This window comes from Theobroma cacao, chromosome 2, assembly GCF_053813885.1.
Source record: "Theobroma cacao isolate CCN51 chromosome 2, ASM5381388v1, whole genome shotgun sequence".
Taxonomy (NCBI): domain Eukaryota; kingdom Viridiplantae; phylum Streptophyta; class Magnoliopsida; order Malvales; family Malvaceae; genus Theobroma; species Theobroma cacao.
The window spans coordinates 7,735,951-7,750,893 of record NC_142640.1 but is presented as its reverse complement, the minus strand read 5'-3'; the positions used below and the strand labels follow the sequence as shown (position 1 = coordinate 7,750,893).

Below are 14,943 nucleotides of genomic sequence, written 5' to 3'. Positions count from 1 at the left end.
TCAGCAGTGATACATCACATGAGGTAGAATAAAAGGCTTTGGTGAATCCAAAGGACTGTAGAAAACTTTTCTGTATGTACCATTTCTTACAGTTCTTGCTGTTATTCGCTGTTCCATCTTCCATTCCAAATAAAACTGGCGCTGTTAGCTACAGCAAGCCTGATAAATCTCTCTACTCCTTTTTGTACTAGGCGGCCCTGCGGTCTCCTGCCTAGCTCGGCGCTGGAAACGTACTTTTGTCTTTCTGTTTTATTGCTTGAAAATTGTAAATAATAAGAGATGGATGTTACCTTTGCAGCTGAGCAATTAACCTTGTCACTCCTCAGGATTGCGTGTGCTGCAAGTAACTAAGAATCCCTTTCTGAGTTAGCTCTGAAGCATCCCTTTCTGAGTTAACTCTGAAGCAATGGTTAGTTAATTAGTATATGCTAATTAGTATATGCTCTTATCTTAATGTAAATTACAGTTACACGTCCATGACTGGCTTACTAACATTTATAAGTTTTTCTGATGACACTTACCAGCTACCATCAGGAAGGGATAGGTTGTTGGATTTGTCACATTCCATTTTTGAGACGAAAACCAATGTACACTGTTTTCTAAATTTGATTACAAAATTCTCATACACAATATCCCTTGGACTTAAACAATTAGTCCGAATCGGGGCCTGGAAGATTTTCTGCTTATTATAATGAAACCGTGCCCATGGCAGTGGCACAAAGTAGCGCACTTCAAAGACAAAAAATGCAGCAAAATTGGACTAACAAATCTGAACTCTGACCAAATATTGAAATCAAAACCCCCCCCAGTTATCACGCTTACCAACACCAATCACGGGGCGGGCACAGACACCTCTGTATAATAATAATCAAGTGGAGTTGTGAACTGGTTTTGATAAAAACATGCCAAGCAATTCCAAATGGTGGGTACCATGCCTTTCAGGAATTGATTTTTTGGTGGTGCAACTTCGTAGTTGGTGGGTTTTGACCTCCAGTTTTCTCCTCTCGTTTTCAGGTAAATGTTTACTGTTGCTCTTAACCTGCATAGCAAAAACCTCGATTTATCTTCTTATGAGCCATGGGGGATAGTCTTTAGATATTTGTATTGTTTTCCTTCTAAGTTGTTTCACTTTTAAGCCCTTTTATAGATCCCTCTATCAACTGATCTTGTTGTATAAAAGACCCATGGAATAGATTTTCTGTATTTTTTTTATTTCATTTCATTTGGGGTTCTCTTATGCAATCTGATTAATTGATGCAGTAGAGTATTTCTTTCTCTGTTGGAAAAAATTTTCCTCTCTTCCTTTGCCTCTGTCTTTGTCCATTAGTCTTGCTTAATCAGAATTTGGTATAGGGAAACCTTTCAATTAGTAGAGCAAGACCAATCTCCCAAAAAGCAGATGCTTTTTAATTAAAATTAGATCTTTTTTTTTTTCTTTTGCCTTCATGCTTGTGTGCTCGAGTATTTTCTGTCTGTCCAATGACTCTTGATACCTAGATGCTTTCTTGTTCTTAATATAGTATGTCTGCTTGTACTAATTAAAGCTGGAGTCGAGGATGAATAATTTTAGTAAAGTGAGATCAGTACGCCATACACTAAGCAATTTGTTTCGAAAAGGCGTATGTAAGGTCCTTTCAGTTGGTCCAATCCCCACTCACATAGCCTTCATCATGAATGGAAATCGAAGATATGATCAAAAGTTGAACCTGGCAAAGGGGACAGGGCACAGTATTGGCTTACTGGTTATGTTGACAATGCTCATGCACTGCTGCGACCTGGGTATAAGATACGTAACAGTTTATGCCTTCAGCATTGACAATTTCAAGCGAAAGCCTGAAGAAGTTGAGCGCGTCATGGACTTGCTTAAGTTTACTTTTGAGCTATTAAGTGAAAAGAACAGCATAGCAAACCTCTATAGTGTCAAATTCCATTTTTCGGGCAACCTAGACCTCTTAAATGAACCTGTCAAGAACGCAGCCAAGGAATTAATGGCAAATACGGCCAACAACTCTAAAGCTTTCTTCACATTTTGCATTGCTTACACTTCCACTGATGAAATGGTGAGTGCCATCCGAGAAGCTTGCGATGAAAGGCGGCGCGCAATGCAAGAACAGAAGAAAACGGGTGGGAATTATGGTTTAACAAAACCTGTAGAAGTTGTGGACATTGAGAAGCATATGTACATGGCAACCGCACCTTATCCTGATATAGTGGTGAGGACAGCAGGTGAGAATCGCCTAAGCAACTTTCTGCTGTGGCAAACGGCATGCAGCCAATTGTACTCTACCCCCACGCTGTGGCCAGAGGTGAACTTTTGGCATTTGGTTTTGGCAGTCTTGAATTTTCAGCGAAACCATTCTTACTTGGACAAGCAAAAGAAGCTACTATAAATCTTGTTATGAATGATTTAGATTGCTCTGACAGAGTGGTCCTTTCTCCATAAACCCTCCCTTTGGGCTATTAGCTGGAGAAAGAAAACCAAATTCCCTTACTCCATTGGAACTCACCAGTTTTATTATTTATGAAGTCCTAGCAACCTGCCTTATTTCAACTTTTTTTTTTATTGGATTTTCTTTCCCCATTTATGAGAGAAGAAAGAGCTAGCTACCTGTCAATATTGAATTGTCAACGCTATGTTGTGCCTATTAATCTTAACAATTCTTTGTCGTTTGAAACCTAATTAAGCTTTGAAAACATTGTTTCATATAATACATTTTATGTGCATATATATATATATATAAAACTTGTTTCTTTGTTTTTTGGGTACGAGAAAACTTGTTTCCCTATGCTACTGTAAAAAACCTTAAGGATCATTCGCAGTAAAAGAAAAAATTGCACAAGATCATGCTTGTTGCCCTTAGTTATCGACTTTAAATTGCTTTGACATAACGTTTTTTAAAAAACCGATTTGATATCAAATTACAAGTTCAATTATTATTGTTGTTATTGTGAGGCTGTACCACATGGACCTCCAACAAAAAGGTTAGGAAATTTGGGTAAAACCTAAGACCTAAAGGATTACTCCCTTCTGTCCTTCAATGAAATAATATTTTATTTTGAAAGTAGGAGATTTAATTAATTAGCTTTAAGTTGATGTATCTAGACATCTCCAAATTTAGGTACTTAGTTATGCATGTATAAATTACAAAATTGTTTTTGATTTTGACACTTGGTAATAAAAATATGTACATTTTAAAAAAAATAATTGTTTTGAGTAGAGGATGATTATTTTTTGATTTATTCCTTTAACTACTTTATTTGGTTGAAGGTTTTTTTAACAGAAGTTTTTTGTTGGATAAGTACTTTTGTTACTTCTCTGTTTGCTTACTGAAAAGTTGTTAAGAAGTAAAATAAAAAATTGTTTAATGTAATACCAATTATGTTATAATTAGTTCATTTGTAATTTTTCCAAAAATATTATTTTTATTTTCAAACTTACTTTTTGTTTGAAAAAAAAAAAGAACAAGCAATAAAACTAGAAAGATATAATACTTGAAAAAATACTTTATATTATTTAAAAAAATTTAAATAAGTTTTTATTCTTTCATTATATTTAATCAAATTCATATATTTTTATTTTGAGTCAAATAAATTCTTATAATTAATAGTTGATTAATGTCTTTAATCAAAATGTTACTAGTCATTTTATACTCATGCGGCGTTAACGTGAAAAGTGAAAAATATCATATAATCAAGTTATCATGCTACATCAACATGTCACGTTATCATTTATTATAATATGTTATTATGTCGCATTAACGTTATATGATAAAAATGACGAGTGATATTTTAATTAGTAATATTTAGTTGACTATTAATCTTAAAGACTTATTTCACTTAAAATAAAAATATAATAATTTGATTGAAATGTAACAAAAGAATAATAATTTATTTAAATTTTATTAAATAATTTAAAAAGTTTTTACATATTAAACCAAATTAAAATCCTAATGAAACCTAACAAATAATAGTGTGTTACATATATGACCGAAGTCAATATCAGTGGCTAAGTGGCGACCCCTTCATTACGTATCACGTTGGGCTAAGCCACAGCTCTTGTTCGGTTAGCATTAACAGATTTGGTTAGGTGGTCCATTTAATAGATGAACTTAATTAAATGAATTTTGGCAATATATACAGTAAAGGTTAATAATTTTCGTACCAACAAGATAATAATACGTTGACTACTGTTCGCTATATATTATCTATCTATACTTAATCAGAACTTATATTTGATAAATATGTATTTATATAAATAATCAAATATATAAGGTAAAAGAAGTTGAATTTCAAGCATAAGATCTCGACTCTCCATTAGAGTGTTAATATAATCTATGAATTTTAACCGGCTATGTCATCAAAGTTTTTTTTATAAACTTACTAGTAAATATAAATTTTATTGAAGTAATAAAATTAATAATTGTATTTATTAATAGAATATCGAATATAAATCTTACATATGGAATGATTTTTGTTGAGTCTACTCAACTTGGTCTTTTGACCCAATAATTAATTTTATGCAATTTGATGATAAAAAGCTGTTGAATAGGATAATAATAAGTTTATTGTAATTAGTTAAGTTTAATCCAAATGATAAGGTAAGATGCAATTTTAGATAAAAATCTCCTATTCGAATATTGGTGATGTTTTGTCTAATTTTTAAAAGATAATATGCTTATTAAAAAAATTAAATAATTGTTTTCATGGTTTCAGCCCTTTAAAGAAAAGGTGAGCCAATCCAATTTGTAGATCTATTGAAAGAAAATAATAATTAAAAAATAAAAACATAATACTCAAAATATTGTAAATATTTTTGTGAATATCTATTTATATTATGTATATCTAGATTTGGATATAAATTAGATTGGTTAAAGATTAAGATTTAATCCATCCATCTAATCCTTTATTAGTATTATCTTCATATTGTGAATTCTATCTAAATAAGAGGTTATTAGCTTATAAATAGGCTCTTTCACCTCATTGGTAAATATATATTTGAATAAGATCTGCTTACTCCTTCTAAATACTTTCTCTATAGTTGTTATTTCAAATTATATTTCACAATATGTTATAAGCACTATTCTTTAATCTCTCAAGTTTTGATATTATTTTGTTTTCATCATCTTTAAGCTTCAAAAGGATTTTAATTTCTAGTTTTAGCAAATTAGGTAAGTGTTGGTATTATTATTTTTTTTATCATCTTCAAACTTTAAAAAGATTTCAATAGTTGGTCTTTAATTTCTAGTTGTAGTAAATCAGGTTAGTGAATCAACCTTATGCTATCATGTATTATATATTATATTTTGTCCATTGATTGAAAAGTGAATTTGCTATTATATAGCTACTAATAAAAAATCAGGAAGCTGTCTATTCTTGAAGTGAATGCAACATCATTTAACAATTATGGTCATGGCCATGAAAGAGGTCACCATAAAATATACATTAATCACTATTCTAATTTTATGGATAATTTTACCCACTAGAAGTGTACCCACCAAAAGTAGATGGATAATTTTACTAACCAAAAGTGGATGGATACCTTTAGCTCACTAAAAGTGGATGAATACTTTTAACCCATCGAAATAAATGAATAATGAAAAGACAAAAATAGGCAAAATAAGACAAATATAGAAAATGTTTATAATTGATGTAACATGAAAGGCTATTGGTCACATACTTGTATGTCTTGAATTTTATTAAGCTAAAACATATTGTGATGATACCATGGCCAAGTTGATATGTTGCTAATTTTCTTGTCCACCTTGAAAAGGGAATTGATCATATGATTGGTAATGAAAAATTGTTGATTTTCTTGTCCATCCTAAAAAAAGAATTGACCATTTGATTGGTAATGAAAATATTTAAGAATGAAATTTTTTAATAGTTTGTTGGTATATTTTAGTATAACTCAATTATAAAGATATTTTTATATGTTCTCATTATATTTAAATAATATGTTCTTATTATGTTTTTTAATTATATATTTAATATTCTTTCATGTTAACTTGTAAGCTTCTTATTGTATATATCTTACTTTATTGAAAAAAAAAAGAATATTCATCTTGTTGGATCAAAAATCCATTGTGTGAATATATATCTAGCAGACATTGCTATAACGCACATTATATTTAAAAATAAGAAATATTTTTCCAACTTGACAACGGAAGAAACCAATGTCAATATAATATTTGATAGTACAAAATTAATTGAAGGCTCTAGAAGAGCTAATATTTTACTACCTCGAAGAATAAAGTTATAACAAAGAATGTATTATTTTCAACATCTCAAAAAAATTTATTAAGTTTTAAATATATTCATCTAAATAGATATCATATTGAGATAATGAAAGAAATAAACACTTAATACCTCTATATTACATCTATTATTTCGAGTAAGAAGTGTGTGTTGAAGAACAAAATTACCCATTTTGTTCTATGAATTGTACTATACAAACATTAGAATGATTGAAACTTATACTATAGTAAACCAGAAGTTTACTAATGATTTTAATGTTTGGCATGACCAGTTGGACCATCCCGGATTAATAATGATGTGAAAAATTATTGAAAATTAATGTGATCATCTATTGAAAAATCAAAAGATTTTTCAATCTAATGAATTCTCATGTGCTGCTTGCTCTGAAGGTAAATTAATTATAAGGCCATCACTAGTTAAAGTTGGGACTAAATCCTCTACATTTTTAAAATATATTCAGGATGATATATGTGGATTCATACATCCACCATGTGAATCACTTAAATATTTTATAATTTTAATAGATGCATCGACTAGATGGTCACATGTGTACTTATGATCAGCTTGCAATTTGGCATGTGCAATCATTTGTTTGTAAACACATTTTCCTAATTACGTAAGCAATACTATTTATCTTTACAATGTTGGTGAATTTACATATCAAGCTTTTAATGAATACTGTAAATTAATTGAAATAACTATTGAACAGTTTGTTGCTTATGTTCATATACAAAACGATTTAGCAGAATCATTTATTAAACACTTCCAACTAATTGTAAGGTCATTGTTTATGAAATCTAAACTCCCAATTTCTATTTAGGGTATGCCAATTTGGATGCAGTAGTATTTGTACACATCAGGCCAAATGAGTTATTATAAATTCTCCTTTATTCAATTGATTTTTGGTTAGGAACCAAATATTTTTTATCTAAGAATTGTTGGATGTGCGATATATGTTCCAATTAGTCCATCACAATGCACAAAGATAAGTCCTCAAAGGAGTTTAGGAATATATGTTGGATATGAATATCCATTTGTAATTAAATATTTACAATTATCAATAGGAGATTTATTCATAGCTAGGTTTGTTGATTGTTATTTTGATGAAATAATTTTTTCAACATTAAGGTGAGAAAATAAACAACTAAAAAAGGAAATTTCTTGAAATATATTATTATTATTATTATTTAATTTTGATTCTCACATAAATCAATATGAATTTGAAATTTAAAAAATAATTTTTTTGTAAAATATAACAAATCAGTTGCCAGATGTATTTACTGATTTAAAAAGAATAACTAAATCTTATATACCGGCTACAAATATTCCTTTTAGAATTAATGTCCTTGTAGGATAAGGCATGCCAAAAGTGTGGAGACCAATTGGTTCCAAAGTTAAAATCCTCAAAAAAGAAAAATAGCAAATAATCAAGATGGTGAAAAAGAAGAAGCAGAAACTCTAGAAGAGACCTCTAATACAATTGATAAAAATTGCAAAAAAAATTCAGGTATCTGAAATAATTGAAAATGAAGATATCTCAATCAATTATATCATGACGGGAAAAGATGAAACCAAAATGCAAGAAACGTCGATGATATTTTTGCATATAATGTAGCACTCAAAATTATGAAAGAAAATGAGGATCTTGAACTTATATATATGTTAAAAAATGTAGAATAGAAATAATTGGCCAATGTGGAAAAACGCAATCAAGGTGGAATTGGCATAAATGGGCATAAATGGGTATTTGTCCGATATAAATGATGTAAAACCAGTAAGATATAAATGGGTATTTGTGCGAAAATGAAATGAGAAAAATGAGATATAAAGCATGGCTTGTCACATAAGGTTTTACCCAAAGATCTTGTATTGATTATGAAGAGACATATTCTCTTGTGGTGGATGCAATTACAATTCTATATTAATTAGTCTGGCAATACATGAAAAGATTGAAATGCATATAATGAATATAGTTATAACCTATTTATATGGCTCACTTGATAACAATATTTATATAAAAATCCCGAAAGGGTTTAAGTTGCCTGAAGCACAAAAAATTTGAATTCTTGAAAAATTTATTCGATCAAATTAAATAAATATGTATATAGATTAAAGTAATCCGAACACATATGGTATAATCACCTTAGTGAATATTTGTTAAAAGAAGGGTATAAAAATGATCCTATATGCCTATGTGTTTTATAAAAAGATTTGGATTTGAATTTTTGATAATTGTTGTTTCTGTTAATGACTTAAATATTATTAGAACTTCTAAAGAGTTATCAAAAGTCGTGAATTACTTAAAGAAAAAATTTGAGATGAAAAACCTTGAAAAAACAAAGTTTTGTTGGAGTCTTCAGATTTAACACTTGGCAAATGAAATTTTTGTCCATTAATTAATTTTATAACAAAAGTGGTAAAACAATTTTATATGGACAAAGCATATCCATTGAGTTTACTAATGGTTGTAAGGTCACTAAATGTGAAAAAAGACTATTTCCAACTTCGTGAGGATGATGAAAAACTTCTTATACCTAAAGTATTATATCGTAATGTAATTGGAGCACTAATGTATCATATTAGCTGTACATGACTTCATATATCAATTGCTTTAGATTTTTTAGCAAGATAGAATTCTTCTTCAACTTAAAGACATTAGAATAGAATTAAGAATATACTTCAATATTTTCGAGAAACAATGGATATAGGCTTATATTGCTCAAATATATTAAAATAAGATTTAATTGGTTATGCAGATGCAAGATATTTATTTGATTCATACAAAGCTTGATCCTAGACATATTACTTATTTACATGTGGAGGTATGACTATTTCATAGTGTTTTGTAAAACAATCTATAGTTGCTACTTCTTGTAACCGTGTAAAAATTTTAACAATTCATGAAGCAAGTCATGAATGTGTCTGATTAAGATTTGTAACTTAACATATTCGAGACACGTAAGGCTTATCAACCAAAAAGGAAATGTTAATAACATTATATGAGGATAATATTACTTGTATAGCCCAGTTAAAAAAAAGATACATTAAAGGCGAGAAGATAATATATATTTCGTCAAAATTCTTCTTCACTCATAATCTTCAAGAAAAGGATGATATTAGTGTTCAACAAATTCGTTCAAGTGACAATCTAGCAGATTTGTTCACTAAAGTCATTCCTACTGTAACATTTAAAAAGTTAGTATAAGAGATCGGACTGTGCCATTTTAAAGATCTCAATAATGTAGTCATCAAGGGAATAAAATACACATTGTACTCTTTTTCTTCATTACAGATTTTCCCAATGGGTTTTTCTTGATAAGGTTTTCAATGAGGCAGTATTTCAAAAGAGAATTTTTGAAAAGACTTATGTACTCTTTTTCCTTCACTCAAATTTTTTTCTCATGAGGTTTTTTTTTTTGTAAAGTTTTAACGAAACATATTCTTAACACAATAGACATTCAAAGAAGAGTTGATGAATATTTTTGTGAATATCCATTTATATTATATATATATAGATTTGGAAGTAAATTAGATTGAATGAAGAGTAGGATTTATTCATTTATCTAATCCTTTAGTATTAACTTCATCTTGTAAATTCTATCTAGATAAGAGTTATTAGCCTATAAATAAGACCCTATACTTCATTTATAAATATACATTTGAATAAGATCTTCTTACTCACTTTAAATATTTTCTCTACCTCTAAATACTTTTTCTATATTTGTTATTTTAAGTTATATTTCATAACACGAAAAAGTTTTTAAATTATTTAACAAAATTCAAATAAGTTTTTATTATTTTGTTACGTTCAATCAAGCCCTTATACTTTTATTTTAAGTCAAGTAAGCCCTTATAATTAATAATGAGCTAATTATCATTACTCAAAATGTTACTTGTTATTTATATTCACATAGCACTAATATGACGTTTATGTGGATGGTGAAAAATATCACATGATCATATTATTATGTTAAATTAACATATTACGTCATCATTAATTATGATATATCAACATGTCATATTATTATCAATTATAATATGTTAGCATATTATGTTAATATCATATGATATAAGATGAAAAATAGTATTTTGACGAAGTTAATAATTAGTCATAAAAGCTTAATTGAAAGTAATAAATATTTAAATGTTTTTAAATAATTAAAAACTTTTTTAAATATTATGTAAAAAATAAATGGTTTTTGACCATAGCAATTAGAACTCGAGTGGTTACATATTTACTTTCAGTTACAACTTGTATAAAAGTATTGTCATTTTCACACCAGTTAGTTCGTCTCGTTTGCTTTATTAACTCTGGGGCTTCGTCTCCAGTGCGCTAAGTATAGACTGTACAGTCAGGCCGCTCAATTGCTGGATAAAAGGCGCATTTCCCTTTGTTTAAAGAAAACCCACACGTGATTTTTACAACCCTATTAGACGGAAGGTGCATCTATGACGAAAGGGACCATATTCAATCAATTAAGCAGTGATTGCGCAGTTAAACTGAAAAAAAGAAAATCACGTAAGAAACATGATCTGCCTTGTAGATAAATACAGTGTCATTTCAGACTTCTTGGCAAAGCATTGTTTTCTCCCCTTTGCCGATTGATCCTTTAATTTTCTTTGTCTAGTTTTGTTGCTTTTGCAGCTGGATTAACTCTCAGTCTCTAACAGTTTCCGACTCGTTAACTTATCCCGTGTTCATTGAGAGCAGTTGATCATTCAGGTAATTAGTTGCTGGTGGTATTCCTAGAGAGAATTATGCAATTACAAAGATCAAGTGCTTGTTAATTAAGGGTGAGATTGACTTTCAAAAAGGTCTATTCCTGGAAATTATTTAGCATTCAGCATGAGATTGCATTTCAAGTTCTGTATGCTTAGTCAAAAGTTAGTTTTTGTCTCAGTGTACAACAATTTGGACTAAGCTGATTTTTGCATTACAGGTGATGGTTTTGGTTTTGCCTTGCATAAATTAAACTATCAGTATGCAGAAAGGTGGAGTTGGTGAGAAAATGCTAAATTTCCTTTCCAAAGTGGTCCGGTTCTTGAGAAAATGCATATTTTCTGTTCTATCTGTTGGTCCTGTCCCTGCCCACGTTGCCTTCAGTATGGATGGAAATCGAAGATATGCAAGGCAGCATAACCTGAAAGAGGGGCTGGCCATGATGCCGGGTTTCGGCTCTCATGTCGATGGTTACATACGGCTGTGAACTGGGTATAAAATATTTCACAGTCTACGCCTTCAGCATCGAAAATTTCAAGCGTAGGCCTGAAGAAGTTGAATACATTATGAATTTAATGCTGGAGAAGATTGAACTAATGCGTCGAAAAGACAGCATAGTGAACCGCTATGGAGTCAGAATTCATTTCTCAGGGAACCTGCAACTCTTAAGAGAACCTATCAGGGATGCAGCAAAGAAATTAATGGCGGTTACTGCCAATAATTCTAATGCTTTGCTTACGCTTTGTGTTGCCTACACTTCCACCAATGAGATCATTCAAGCTATTCAGAAATCCTGTGAAGAAAAGTGGGTTGAAAATCAAGAACCCAGACGTGCAGGCTGTGGTCCAATTAATTTGGTGGAAATTGAGAAGCAAATGGATATGGGTATCGCACCTGACCCTGACATTGTAGTCCGGACGTCCGGTGAAAATCGTCTAAGCAATTTTCTGCTATGGCAGAGTGCACGAAGCTATTTGTTCTCCACCTTGGCGCTTTGGCCTGATATTAGTTTCTGGCATTTGGTTTGGGTAGTCCTGAACTTCCAGAGAAACCAATCTCGTGTGGAGAAGAAAAATAAGCAACTATAAAGCTTGTACCACCTTTACAATTGCTATATTTCATGATTATATTGACACCTAAATGGAAGTTTGCTTAAATAATTAATTTTTTTGAGTAGAAGATAATTATTTTTCTATTCATTCTTTTAATAACTCTTTGGTTGAAGGTTTATTTTTTGTCAAAATACCCACCAAGTTCTTGTATCTATGCATTTTGTTCAATTTAATCTCTATATTCAAAATCGAAGCAATATAATCCTTTAATTTTGAGAATTGCTTCAATTTAGTCTCTTCTTTTAATGACATCCAATTTTGTTGTTAAAAGAGATGATGTTAGCCCTGACGTGGTATATCTTGATGACGTCGCACTCACATGATGACGTGGTAGTGTCATGTGGCATTGACATATTGACGTGTCAGTGTCAAGTGGCAGATTAAAAAACTTTTCAAAAAAAATTTGTGCCACGTCTCAAAGACGAAATTGAACAAAAATATATATAATATTGACATTGATAAAGAGCAATGTTCAACATCAAATTCTAATTAATTTCAAATTAATAAAAACTTTTATTACCTAAACCCTCACAATACCTCTTGAACGGATACATCCATTGATAATAGACCAATCCTCCAACCTTAGTTTCGTATGGCAAGTGGATCGGCAAATGCTCCATGGAGTCAAAAAAATAATGGGGAAAAATATTTTCTAATTTGCAAATTGTTTCTATGATTTTTCTTTCCCATCCATTGAGATGCTCAACATGCAATTCGATTGCACATAAATCACGAAAGAAATATGAGATCTCAACAATTGCACTCCAAATAGCGTAAGGAACCATATCAGTAGAGGCAATTGGGAGCAAACACTATAGGATAACGTGTCAATCAGGACTTTTCATTCCATAAATTTTGCATTCCTGCTCTTTCACACATTGTGCTATGTTAGAAGTGAAACCATAAGGTAATCGCAACTGTTTCACCCAAGCACACACAACTTTCTATTGCTCCTTAGTCAAAGTGTATGATGCTTTCGGTTTAAAAAGTTTACCATTATTTGCAATTAAGAGCAATTCGGGTGATTGCAACATACCTCCAAATGACAATGAGCTTTGATATTGTTTTTCGTTTTACCCGGAACATCCATTATTGTGTTGAATATATTGTCAAATACATTATGCTCAATATACATCACATCCAAATTGTGAAGAATGAGATTCGTCTCCTAATATGGTAACTCCCAAAAAAATGCTTTTCTTAACCAATTATGGCTTTGATCAAAACTTGGGAGCTTTTGATCTCCAACCTTTGTCCTACACATGAAATTTGGAATTGACTCCAACTGTTCCAAGGTCTCAACACTAGATAATCGATGAATTGGAAGATCTCGTTCAACACATTTCTTAAATTTATCTCTTTGGCGATGAACAGTATGATCTATCGGCAAGAATTGTCAATGACAATAAAAAAATCAATGCTTCATCTCGTACTCTAGGAAAAAACTCTTTGCATGTTCCATGCAATACGAACATGATAAACATTCATGAGTGCTCTACTCGAATAACATACCATATACAAGAAAGTCATTAATGGTCCATAGAAGTGTTGCATGTAGAATAAAATTTGTGAAAAGTCCTTGGTTGACTAAATGCAAATGAAATAAATTCATTAACGTCATTGACAAATTCTGTGGAAAGAAATCCACTCGAATCTACTCAAGAATACATCTAACTTCAATCTCGTTTCATTTTGAGAAAAAAAATATTATAACAGACATATGATGCCATTCGTTATCAACTGTTAACACAAACATTAATCGAACACAAAATCCAATTAAATACTATTCGTAATTATTAGCTTAATTACAAAAATAATTACCCTAAAGTAAATTTTATATAATATTACTAATATAATTAATTTCTTAAATAGTTATAAAACATTACAATCCATCAACAAATTATTAATTTAAATATTTTTAAAATTCAATAATATTTCTAATTTTTAATTTGTTAATTACTAAACAATTTTATTCATTTTGTTAGTTAAATTATTTAATTATTTCCCTAAAAACCTTAACAAATTTAAATAATTTTTAATTATCTTCAATTAACTAATTTAATTATTTGACTATTGACTAATACTTATAATTAATACATTACATTACTTACATTACATTACTTAATTAACTTAATCATGTAACTACGTTATTGACACCTTGATTAGTAAAAATTATTTCCATCTTGCTTAATTAATCACTAGATTTAATTACACCCTAATTATTAGGAAACAACTAAAGCCTAAAACGGCATTTTTTCAATTGAATTTTCTTTGCAAGCAACTATATAATAAACACCTAGACTCTAACAAATCAATAGCAAAATGCCAATAAAAACAAATTATCAAGCCCCAAAACAATTACAAACCTCAAATAACAAATAAACACATTTTTTTCATTTCATTACAAACCAAATAATCCAATTGAATAACATAATAATATGGTAGAAATTGGCAAAATTAGACCTTAAATCCACAACAATCAAAACCTTAAATATTCAAACAACAAAATCCTCACGTATTCAATCAATCAAAACCATAAATTAATGAGGGATTGTAAGTAGACCTGTCAATATGGGCTGGCCCGGCCCAGGCCCTTGTGGGCTAAAAAAATAGGTCGAGCCTGGCCAACTCATATTTTAAATGGGTTGCCAAATCCCTAACCCAGCCTACCCATTGCTAGCCCATGGGTCGGGCTAGGCCAGTCCATATTTTTCAAAATTTTTTTACTTTTTATTAATAAAATTATGCAATGATTTAATACATAAATTAAATAATAAAAACATGTTAAAAACTAATAATTTACACCAAACATAAATAAGTAAATACACTACATCAAATATAAATAAAATTTCAATG

General features: G+C 30.1%; 1 long non-coding RNA gene and 1 pseudogene across 1 annotated transcript; both read left to right on the top strand.

Annotated features, from left to right (window-relative positions):
* The first annotated feature begins 877 nt into the window (after positions 1-877).
* LOC18608355 (uncharacterized) lies at positions 878-2,680 on the top strand. Its single transcript, XR_016024606.1, has 2 exons — positions 878-1,014; positions 1,521-2,680. It is a non-coding gene; the product is annotated as an uncharacterized LOC18608355 (long non-coding RNA).
* Positions 2,681-11,237: 8,557 nt separating this feature from the next.
* Positions 11,238-12,135, top strand: LOC18608353 (dehydrodolichyl diphosphate synthase CPT3 pseudogene; annotated as a pseudogene).
* Positions 12,136-14,943: the final 2,808 nt, after the last annotated feature.